The 12,844-nt window shown below is 38.2% G+C and overlaps 1 protein-coding gene across 1 annotated transcript in view; it reads left to right on the top strand.

Moving 5' to 3' along the window:
• The first annotated feature begins 8,869 nt into the window (after positions 1 to 8,869).
• Positions 8,870 to 12,844, top strand: part of SLC26A7 (solute carrier family 26 member 7) — a 167,209-nt gene continuing 163,234 nt past the window's right edge. The window contains exon 1 of the mRNA XM_027561585.1: positions 8,870 to 9,000. The gene's annotated coding sequence lies outside the window, so the exon portion shown is untranslated. The remainder of the gene's footprint in view (positions 9,001 to 12,844) is intronic.

The raw sequence follows: 12,844 nt of genomic DNA, 5'->3' as shown, positions 1-12,844 counted from the left end.
AACAAAACAAACAAACAAACAAAAAGGTACAAATGAAAGTCATAGGAGCTCACTTAAAAATGAGTTGCAGGAATAAAATGTGTATGTTTGCCGAGGGAAAACTACTGAGAAAATTGATTTTGATTAGGGAAATGCCTTATGCAACCTATGTTGTTGAAAAGCATGTTTGTTTACCATTTTAATCTCATGACTTCAGCTACAATTTATGTACCAACCTTGGTTTTGGGGAGAAAATTGTATTCACTCATTTATCTATGTGTTCACTTATTCACCAAGCATTTCAGGTATTCTTGAAGCTCAGGGGACATGGAGACTGTTGACTGTCCGCCTCCACATTTTTTACCCCCCACTTCATATCTCAAGTTACGGAGACTTTGTTTCTGCCAGATTATTCCAAAAATGGCCTTTCAGAGTTCATCAGTGACTTCCTACCAATCCAGCTGCTCCTCATCTGGCTGTTCTGTAAGTTTGGTCTTGTTTGAGCATCTTCTGCCTCTTGGAACTTTATGCCTTAGGATCATTATTTTCCTGATGGCCTCTTGCCCATAGCTTAACTGAGTTGTCTTCTATATCTTCACACAAGACCAACGGTTCTATGAGGAGATTTCTCTTAGTCCCATTTTATTGTCTCTTCGCACTTTTTCTTTACCTGAAGGAACTCACCTATTCCCACCAGTTTCATTTAGATTCACTTACCGCAGCTAGGGGAGTAGCTGCTAAATCTCTTTCTTCATTTTTAACCCAGGTTTCCAAGCTTCACTATCCAAAATAGAATTGATTCTATTCTTCACAAATTATTTATTCATGTATTAAGCAAATATTTATTGAGGGGCTCCTGTCTACCAGGCACTGTTTTCTGTTCTAGGAATATAGCAGTGAACAAAACTGGCAAGTCTCTGATTTTAGAAAGCTTATATTCTGATGGGGTTGGGGAGGCAAACAATAAAAGCCAGACAAATAATATGGTGATATGTACTTTGAAGAGAAATAAAATAGGATTCAAGAGAGAGAGAAATGATGAGAACACTTTTTAAAAAGCATTTTGGCTGCACTGGGTGTTCACCATGGTGTGTGGACTCTTCCTTGCATCACTTGGCCTTTCTCTGGGGGCTGCACATGGGCTTAGCTGCCCTGCCACATGTTGGGTCTTAGTTCCCCAACCAGGGATCAAGCCTGCCTCCCCTGCTTTGGAGGGTGGATTCTTAACCACTGGACCACCCGGAAAGTCCCCAAGGATACATTTTATAGAGAGTAATCTGGGTCTGATAGGGTAATATTTGATCAAAAATCTGAAACAAGTGAGGGAATGAATTCTGTGGGTATAATGAATAGGAATCAGCTGAGTCTTTGAAAGGCAAAAAGTGCAGGAAGAACGCTAGAAAGCATCAATAACTAAATGTGTGCTAAAGAGAAAGCATGACTCTGAGCTCAGGAGACTTAGTTTTGCTGAATGCATGATCGTGCATGATCACAGGAAGGATGCATCTGGGGAAGGATGCATCTGCTTCTGCCCTATGTTCAGAACCATTTAATTAAATGAGATATATATGGCACATATATATGGGTGTCCATTGGCATATGCATGCAATGCTGGAGACCTGGGTTCCATCCCTGGGTTGGGAAGATCCCCTGGAGAAGGGAAAGGCTACCCACTCCAGTATTCTGGCCTGGAGAATTCCATGGACTGTTGAGTCCCTCGGGGTCACAAAGAGTCAGACACGACTGAGAGACTTTCATTTTCATTGGCATATGAGATTGTGGTCTCTTCTTGCCAATCTATAATCCTTCTGAAATTCTAGCATTATGTTAGAATCTGAAACACTGCAAAATATTTTCATTTTCTAACAATTACAACAAACTTTTATTTACTCAAATGAAGTTGAAGCAACTGAAGCATTAACTTTTTGTGAGTTATTTGGATTTAGTATTTCTCTGTCTCTTTTGTGGGTCCTCTCTGGAATTTTTTGGTTCACTCACACTTGCCTCAGAAAGACATAGCTGAGTAAAAAAGAGAAACTCATCTCTTTTACTGTTATAAATTTGTTATTGTCTGTGTTGTGGGAAGGTAGATTCAAATAGAAAGACGTATATTTTAGGATTATTAATAAATTCTCTTTGTCGCCAGTTACTAATTCCATGGTACAATGAGCAGAGAGGAATTCCTTTAAAATAAACTGGATCAGTCTCCCACCTCAGTCTCCACTTTCTCTCATCCCCCATCTGATGGCTCTTCTCTCAGATGTGCCTGCTCAGTCCCCCCAGCCTATGGGAAGTGCCTCCCTGGCCGCCATATTTCAACTGTGAGTTTCACCCCCAGCTCCTACTTCACCCCTTCCCTTCTGATTGCTTCTCCCATTCCTTCTATTTCACTCTGTAATTTACCTACTAATTTTATTTATTGCCCGTCTCCCTCTACTATAATGTAAGCTCCATGAGAGGAAACAAGACTTTTCCCCCCCTAACATTTTATTATAAAAATTCTTAAGCATGTAGATAATTTGGAAGAATTTTACAGTGAATACCCATAAGTCCATCATCTAGATTCTACAGTTAACATTTCACTCTATCTGCTTTATTACATCCCTCTAGTCAACCATTGATCCAGTTTATTTTTTTAATTTATTTTTGAAGTTGCAGACATCAGTGGTTTCCCTTCTAATATTTCAGTGCGCATGTCACTAATTAGAGTTCAATATTTGTTTCTCTCTTTCTTCTGAGGTAACTTTGATATTTACATTTTTTAAAACAAATTAATTAATTTATTTTAATTGGAGGATAATTACTTTACAATGGGCTTCCCTGGTGACTAGGCTTGTAAAGAATCCGCCTGCAATGTGGGAGACCAGGGTTCCATCGCTGGGTTGGGAAGATTCCCTGGAGAAAGGATAGGCTACCCACTCCAGTACTCTGGCCTAGAGAATTCCATGGACTGTATAATCCATGGTGTCGCAGAGTCAGACACAACTGAGCGACTTTCACTTTACTTTACAATATTGTGGTGGTTTTTGCCATAAATCAACACGAATCGGCTACAGGTGTATATGTGTCCCCTCCATCCTGAACCCTCTCCCACATCCCTCCCCACCCCATCCCTCTGGGTTGTCCACCACTCTTTGGGTGCCCTGCTTCCTGCATTGAACTTGCACTGGTCATCTATTTTACATATGGTAATACATGTTTCAATGCTATTCTCTCAAATTATCCCACCATCACCTTCTCCCACTGAGTCCAAAAGTCTGTTCTTTACATCTGTGTCTCCTTTGCTGCTGTGCTTGTAGGATCATTGGTACTGTCTTTCTTGATTCCATATATATGCATTAATACACAGTATTTGTCTTTCTCTTTCTGACTTCCTTCACTCTGTATAATAGGATCCAGGTTCATTTATCTCATTAGAACTGACTCAAATGTGTTCCTTCTTATAGCTTAGTAATATTCCATTGTGTATATGTACCAAAACTTCCTTATTCATTCATCTGCTGATGGACGTCTAAGTTGCTTCCATGTCCTAGCTATTGTAAATAGTGCTGCAATGAACATTGGCATACTTGAGTCCTTTCAATTCTGGTTTCCTTAGGGTGTATTCCCAGCAATAAGATTGTTGGTTTACATGCACAAATTTATATGACTTCACCAAAAATGCATTTATAAGCCCTCATCAAGATGGAGCGTTACCATCATTCCAGAAAATCTTCTCATGTCCCTTCCTTGTAGTTTTGCTAGATTTTACAGAACACCCAGTTAAATTTGAATTTCAGTGAAGCAATGGATAAATATTTAATATAATAATGTCTCAAATGTTCCATAGGATATACTTATGCAAGAAAATTCTTTGCAGTTTATCTGAAATTCAAATTTAACTAGAAATCCTGTATTCTATCTGGCAGCTCTACTTTCTAGTATATTCTTGCATCATTTCCCAGAGGAAGTGAACTATTCTGATGTTTTTCCACCATAGATTTTGCCCATTTCAGAACTTCATATAAAAGGATTGCACTATATGTATTTTCTGTAAGGCATTTTTTCACTCAGCATAACGGTTTTGAGATTCATCCACAGTGTTTATGTGTATCATGAATTTGTTCCTTTTTATTATTGACTATTGTTCCATAATATAAATATACTACTATTTATTCATTTATTCTTCACCTTGGATTTTTTTCCAGTTTCCTTCTATCATGAATAAGCTGCTATGAGCCAACAATGGCTGCCAATTAAGTTCTTGACAAAGTCCCAACTCTTTAACATGGCTCATTCTGTAATTTTCTTACCTCCCCTCTGATCTCAGCACACACCACTCTTTTCTTAAGCTCACCACTCTCCGATCATACTCCCTTCAGTGTCCTGAAGCTTTCATGCTGCTTCTCCCATTGGCCTTTACACGCAGTTCCTTCCATCTGCATCATGGACTCAATGGCCTTGAGTTTGAGCAAACTCTGGGAGATGGTGAAGGACAGGGAAACCTGCCTGTGAGTTTTGCATGGTAGAACTGTACCTAAGCTGTCTCCCTCAGGTATCAGGTGGAGAAGGAACAACTGGAGGAGAAAGAAAGAAATCTTACAGGACGTATTTTTGCTCTTGTTTGGGACTGATTATAGGGGCTCTGGCATGTGCTGTCTAATAAATTATCCATGTGGCTATTTTCACTCATTCTTATCAGGAGAAAAAGAGAGCATCATAATTCTCACCAGTCTAGGAACATTGTGAAATAATGTCAGTCATGAGATATTTATGAAAACTCTAGAATGGAGGAGAGTCTGGGGAAGGAAAAACTGTGAAAGGTCTGGGAGCCACAGAAATATTTTGATGACGGAGAATCATTGGGGATTTAAAATATGTATGTAAAAAAGTTTGGTTCTTTAAAAGGAAAAATTCCTAATGGATGTTTGAAATGTGTGTATGTATTTCTCAGAAACTCAGGACGTATTTCTAGCAGTCATTGATTAATAACTCTTGGGTTATATCTGAGTCAATATATTACCAGTTTTAATGCCATTTTTACTTAATTTAACTGTTTGCCACTATGCTATGCTAAGTCTCTTCAGTCATGTCCGACTCTGTGCGACCCCATAGACGACAGCCCACCAGGCTCCCCCGTCCCTGGGATTCTCCAGGCAAGAACACTGGAGTGGGTTGCCATTTCCTTCTCCAATGCATGAAAATGAAAAGTGAAAGTGAAGTCACTCAGTCGTGTCCGACTCTTAGCGACCCCATGGATTGCAGCCTAACAGGCTCCTCCGTCCATGGGATTTTCCAAGCAAGAGTACTGGAGTGGGGTGCCATTGCCTTCTCCGCTGTTTGTCACTAGGCCATGGAATTCTGGCTTTGGATGTCTATAATGGTCTCATATAAGAAACAGATTAAGTAGAATCAGAGTAAAATCTCCCCAAAGGCTATTTGGGATTCTTAATTTCTCTTGATGTCTTTGGAAGTGAGCAAAAGCTGCATTATTCATTACTTCTTAAAAATTTTACTCACATTATAGGAACTATAAATCTCTTATCTCAAGAGGCTTTCAGGACAGAAGCTATAAAATACAACTGGAGTAGACACTGGTCCAGCTAATTCAGAAACAAAATTTGTAATTGAATATTTATATCTCAATTTGAATTTCAGGAAAATAAGATCTTTTCTTTTCCAAAAGAAAATCATAGATCCTCTTGACAGCATGAGGATGAAAACAGAAACTTCTAACCTGAATAGAAGGAAAATAATTTGAAGCTGGTAATTGAGTAAATCTCAAGATTCAGATTTCCAGTTCTCCCCACTCCCTCCTTCCCTTCTGCTGGGATTTTTGGAGAATAGTAGAGTTAGGAGAAACTGTGAGAAGTTTGAAAACTATGAGTAATTTTATAATTAAAACAGTCAGAATTTGTTTCTTTGAAAGCATATGTTAGACCGTCAGGTAAAGTTAGGTAAAAGCAGAGATAGCTGAGACCCTTTTGGGAGTAGTGTGTGCATCATTTTAATGCAAAGTGAGACTAATTTGATATGCTATATTGTAGAAAATATGAAATACCATCAGAAGTCATCACTGACATAGTAAAGTCTGTGTAGATACAAGCCCTGGCAACCTTTATCCAGGTGTTCTTAATTGTTTGTTACTTACTTGACAGAGGACAGAGGATGAGATGGTTGGATGGAATAACTGACTCAGTGGACATGAGTTAGAGTAAACTCAGGGAGATAGTGAAGGACAGGAAAGCCTGGTGTGCTGCAAGTCACGGGGTCTCAAAGATTCAGACACGATTTAGCGACTGAACAACTGACTTGACAACCACTAGGTGACGCTGTTGCTTCACCAAGTTAGTGCAGGAGGCTCCAGGAACTGCTCCAGAGCAAGTGCTGCTGCTTACGTTAGCCTGAAAGTGAACTGATACTGATCATCAACAGAATTACAAGCAGTTCTGACAGTACCATCTATTATATGTAATGTACGCATGCTTATAATAAAACAAACTACTAAGTACTGCTGCTGCTGCTGCTGCTGCTAGTCACCACCAGACCAATGTCTAGTATGTGTCAATTCTGTGATCACCTTTGTGCTCTGTAGTTTAACTTAATCCTTCTGTTAATCATACTTGTGGGAGATTACAAATCTAAGAAGTGGCAGAACCGGGTATCCTGGCTGCTTTATTGACAGATGTGGCCACTAGTCACATAGCAAGCTAGTGGTAGGATGTGACATCTCCGATGGTATGTGTTTCCAATCAAGTTGCCTATATCAAAATAAGAGCGCCTGTGGAAAAACAGTGAAGTGGGTTAACATAAACATAATTTCCTTTCCATTATTTTTTAAAAGATGTTCTTGGAAACTCATATTTGTGGGAAAATTCTATTTGATATACCTACTAATGTTTTCATTCACAGCAGATAACTTTAACTTAGGATTGCTAGATAAAACATGATTCCTATATAAATTTGTTTCAGATAAATACTAATAACTTCTTAGCCTAAGTGTGACCCATGCAAAAATCTGTATGTCTGGTAAACAATAAATATATTTACTTTTTGTATAAGTATGTTCCAAATATTGAATGGGGAATATCTATATTAAATAAAAATTATTTCTTATTTATATAAAATGCTAATTTACCTAGGTCTCCTGTATTTTAATTTGGTAAATCTGTCAACATTACCTTACTTTTCTTTTTAATTTGGGGAAGTTTAACGAAGCTCAGTCAATTTTCTCCCTCTCTATTTTGGATCCTCTCTCTTCTCTATCTACCCCTCTGTTCCTGAGGAATATATCTGTCCTTTTAAAGGAGCATCCTGTGATCTGACTGTTAAATGCTTCTGCTTCTCGCCAGACGTGCTCCCAGAGAACGGAGGTTAGATGTGAAAGTGCCTGTACATACAGTGCTGCATCAGATTCAGAAACTGCTTTGTTGCTTTCACTGTACTCACTATTTTTCGCATTATCTGCTGAAGTTCCTGATTAGAGTGTGGGAAAGAGCATACATACAATCTGCCTTATTCCTAACCTCAGAAATCAATTCCAGAAGGAAGTTTAGACCTTGAATTTTTAAATCTACTGTTCTTAGTTTTACAATCCTAATTATGTTAAGTCTCCTAAAGTGTCATGCTCCCTCATTCATGGGACCTCCCTGTGAATGAGTAATCCATGAGATTTATCAGAAAACATTCTGATCATATATGTAGTTTTTAAAGTAGCCAATCAAAACAATGGCTTCAAATAATAAAGACTGTTCACTGGACTGGAGACTTTGAGAGTATAAACTTAATTTCATTCCATGGAGTTTTTCTTTTAAGTACAGGTTAATAGGCTGCCCCCGAAAAGTAATCCTTTCTGTACAGACAGGTAAAAGAGTTGAGAGGTATAAACACTATGTGCTACTAATAAGCATATTCATCACTGCTTACTTCACGCCAGTTTTAAGATTCTATGTAATTTTTATAGATTAGAATGAGACCCCCAGTCAATTTATTCAAAGCAATTTATAGATGAAAATATTTCTCCTGGCTGACATAAAGAATTGCCTTAGATTAAAGACAACCAGAACAATCATGGCAAATTTACATTCCCACCAAACCATGGTGATATTACTAAGAGATCTATGCAAACTTTCTTTCTGAGCATGGATGCAGTGCTTCAGAATTCTTCTTAACTCCTCAGTTCATTAATTCAATTGAATTAATTCATCTTTGTTGACCCAGAGTAGGGATGACCTTTTAGTTAATCATCTTCAGAATGCAGAGGATATAAATACCAGAAGATTTTTAAAAAAGGCAAGAGTTTAAGTATTTAGAACCAACTTGAGGACATGGCAATGTTTAGACTCTGAAGAAGAAAAATGAAGTTGGCATTTTTGTTGCTGTTGTTCAGTCCCTAAGTTGTCTCCAACTCTTTGTGACCCCATGGACTGTAGCACACCAGGCTCCTCTGTCCTCCACTGTCTCCTGGAGTTTGCTCAAATTCATTCCGTTGAGTCAGTGATGCCCTCCAACCATCTCATCCTCTGCTGCTCTCTTCTCCTTTTGCATTCAATCTTTCACAGCATCAGGGTCTTGTCCAATGAGTCAGCTCTTTGTATTAGGTGGCCGAAGTATTGGAGCTTCACCTTCAGCATCAGTCTTTCTAATGAATATTCAGGGTTGATGTATTTTAGGATTGACTAGTTTGATCTCCTTGAAGTCCAAGGACTCTCAAGAATCTTCTCCAGCACCACAGTTTGAAAGCATCAATTATTCAGTGTTCAGCTTTCTTTTCTTTCTTTCTCACATCTGTACATAACTACTGGAAAAACCATAACTTTGACTATATAGACACTTGTTGACAAAGTGATGTCTCTGCTTTTTAATACTCTGTTTAGGTTTGTCATAGCTTTCTTCCCAGGAGCAAGCATCTCTAAATTTCGTGATTGCAGTCACCATCTATGGTGATTTTGGAGCCCAAGGAAGTGAAATCTGTCATTGCTTCCACTTCTCCCTCTTCTATTGGCCAGAGATTTGGCATGCAGATCTTCAAACTAAGCAGAGGTATGTGACCATTTTTTTGAAGATAAATAATGTTGTAGTCCAATTTAGAATTCTGAGTTCAAGCAAGGCAGATAGAAGTATTGGGTTGGCCAAAAGATTCTTTCTTTTTTTCCTGTAAGATGGCTCTAGTAGCACTTAGTTGTCTTTAACTTAATTTGAAACAATTTTGTTAGATTGTATGGTAACAGCTGTCGTATCAGCATGTATTTTTTAAAAAAACTTACCAAAATTGGTAAATTTTTCTATAGCCATTTCATATTGAAGATGGAAGAAAAAAGCAACATATTGGCATATTATGCTTATTATTTCAAGAAAGGTAAAAGTGCAACTGAAACACACACACACAAATTCTGTGCAGTGTATAGAGAAGGTGTGACTGATCAAACTTGTCAAAAGAGGTTTGTGAAATTTCGTGCTGAAGGTACCTTGCTGGACGATGCTCCATGGTCAGGTAGACCAGTTACATAGGTCAGGTTAACAGTGATCAAATGGAGACGTTAATTGGAACAGTCAGTGTTATACCTTGCAAGATTTGGTCAGCATACTCAAAATATTCAAATCAAGTATTGAAAATCATTTGCACCAACTTGGTTTTGTTAATCATTTTGATGTTTGGGTTCATCATAAATTAAGCAAAAAAAAAACACACAAAAAAACCCAAAAAACAAACAACACCTTTTCTTGATCATATTTCCACATGAGATTCTCTACTTAAACATAATGAAAACATTCTGTTTTTTAAAACAAATTGTGACAGGTGGTAAAAAGTGGATACTGTACAATAATATGAGATCGTGGTGCAAGTGAGATAAGCCAACACCAGCCTCACCAAAGTCTTCATCCAAAGACGGTATTGTGTATATGGTGGGATTGGAAAGGAGTCCCCTGTTATAAACTCCTTCTGGAAAGCTGAATGATTAATTTCAACAAATACTGCTCACAACTAGACCAACTGAAAGCAGTGCTTGATGAAAAGTGTCCGGAATCAGTCAACAGAAAACACGTAATCCTCCATCAGGATAATGCAAGATTGCATGCATGTTTCTTTGATGACCAGGCAAAAACTGTTAAACTTGGCTGGGAAGTTCTGATTCATCTGCTGTATTCACCAACCATTGCACCTTCAAATATCCATTTATTTTGGTCTTTACAAAATTTTCAATGGAAAAAATTTCAGCTCCCTCAAAGACTGGAGATAACACCTGAAACAGTTCTTTGCTCAAAAGAAAAAGTTTTGGAATGATGGAATTATGAACTTGCCTGAAAAAATGGCAGAAGCTAGAGGAACAAAATCAGTGAATATGGTGTCAATAAAGTTTTTGGTGGAAATAAACAATGTGTCATTTATTTTTACTTAAAAAAAAAATGAAGGACCTTTTTGGCCAACCCAATAGATTTGGCTTGTTATTCAATTTGGAATCTAAGTAGGCTGATTTGTGAAAAATATAAACTGGGTAAGATTGTCCATTCCAGGAGAAGAAAGCATTCCGTTCTAATTGAGTAGTGATTGGAAGTAAGACACCATTGAAATATATTATTCAAGTCATCCTAGCAACTAATGAAAGAAATATATAGGAATTAAAAACTAACATTTATCAGTGCCTCTCCTATATGCCAGATATTGTCCTTGGTACTCTACTTATCAAAATCCTCCCTTGAAAGACCTTGAAAAGTTGGCATCAAATTTTAGCTTTGCTTGCCAACATGCTGGTTGATTATCTGGCTTCACGATACAGTGCTTCAAATATTTCTTTTTTTCATGTTCTCCTTTTGACATGAATAAAAAGTAATATTCCCTGGGGCTTAATTTGTCTGCTCTAGTTGTGTGAGTGTGTGTGTGTGTGTGTGTGTGTGTGTGTATATATAACTGCCCAATATATAGTGATTATGTTACAAAATATCTTTGTAATCTATGTGCAATATAGATCTTGCAACTTTTCACATAAATTTTAGTTACACCACTAGTTAATTGGGAGAATGAGAATTCTGGTACTATTCCCATTCCCTATGTGCTACTTCTTGAAGTGAAAGAAATGCTTTATGGAAGGCCTAAAATGTACCTCAAAGTTTTGAATTTTCAATAAACTAAAAACTAAAATTATTTGAGTATTTGTTTTCAGTTCAGTTCAGTTCAGTCGCTCAGTCGTGTCCAACTCTTTGTGACCCCATGGACTGCAGCATGTCAGGCCTCCCTGTGCATCACCAACTCCTGGAGTTCACTCAAACTCACGTCCATTGAGTCAGTGATGCCATCCAACTATCTCATCCTCTGTCGTCCCCTTCTCCTCCTGCCTTCAATTTTTCCCAGCATCAGGGTCTTTTCTAATGAGACAGCTCTTCGCATCAGGTGGCCAAAGTACTGGAGTTTCACCTTCAACATTTGTCTACATCTTTCATTAAATAATATCTTTTTTATTTGTTTGACTCTGATACCTGAGTTATACTTAACTACCCAATTTGACTTCCTAAGGACAGGATGTTAGCCCAAAAAAGCCTCATTGAAGCATTATTAGTAAGATGTGTATCCCAGTGTTACCTTAAAAAAAAAATCCACGAAACTGGAAGAACCAAAGTATCTACTCCTAGGAAAATGATTATGTGGGAACATTTCATGTAAAGATGGGCTCGATAAAGGACAGAAATGGTATGGACCTAGCAGAAGCAGAAGATACTAAGAACAGGTGGCAAGAATACACAGAAGAACTGTACAAAAAAGATCTTCAAGACCAAGATAATCATGATGGTGAGATCGCTCACCTAGAACCAGACATCCTGGAATGTGAAGTCAAGTAGGCCTTAGAAAGCATCACTACGAACAAAGCTAGTGGATAAAAAGCACTTCCTGTTGCAAGTAACTGAGACCCTAAGGGTAATTAATTATCAGTCCTAAATCTTAGACTAGGCCCTATTTCATGCATAAAAACCTGTGACTGTTTTTCTGGAATGCTATAAAAATGATTTCCACACAGTTTGAATCCTCTTCATTAGGAGTCACTCCTAGTACTATTTCAACTTTAAGACTTAAAAGTTAATGAGGTAACACTAAAATATCCTCGCTAGCATTGAATTTCCACTAAAAGTGATTGCATAAATCAAAAACTGTTTTACAGTGTTGGGGAAACTTGCTTTTTTGGATGATCCCTTTGCAGCAATATTGACTATATGGAGTATTTTAGACATTTTTCTTCTGAGTAACACAACAATTCCAGAGTCTGTTTTTTTCCTCTGTTATTATGGATGATACCTTCTAGTTGAGTACTCTGTACCCAGAGTGATGAAGTTATTCAGTTCATTTGTCGCTCAGTTGTGTCCAATTCTTTGCGACCCCATAAACTGCAGCACGCCAGGCCTCCCTGTCCATCACCACTTCCCGGAGTTTACTGAAACTCACGTCCATCGAGTCGGTGATGATGTCCAGCCATCTCATCCTCTGTCGTCCCCTTCTCCTCCTGCCCCCAATCCCTCCCAGCATCAGAGTCTTTTCCAATGAGTCAACTCTTCGCATGAGGTGGCCAAAGTACTGGAGTTTCAGCTTTAGCATCATTCCTTCCAAAGAAATCCCAGGGCTGATCTCCTTGAGAATGGACTGGTTGGATCTCCTTGCAGTCCAAGGGACTCTCAAGAGTCTTCCCCAACACGACAATTCAAAAGCATCAATTCTTCGGTGCTCAGCTTTCTTCACAGTCCAACTCTCACATCCATACATGACTACAGGAAAAACCACTGACTAGATGGACCTTTGTTGACAAATTAATGTCTCTGCTTTTCAATATGCTATCTAGGTTGGTCATGACTTTCCTTCCAAGGAGTAAGCGTCTTTTAATTTCATGGCTGCAATCACTAT

The sequence above is a fragment of the Bos indicus x Bos taurus genome, chromosome 14, assembly GCF_003369695.1.
Source record: "Bos indicus x Bos taurus breed Angus x Brahman F1 hybrid chromosome 14, Bos_hybrid_MaternalHap_v2.0, whole genome shotgun sequence".
Lineage (NCBI taxonomy): Eukaryota > Metazoa > Chordata > Mammalia > Artiodactyla > Bovidae > Bos > Bos indicus x Bos taurus.
This window is presented reverse-complemented; position numbering and strand designations above follow the sequence as displayed.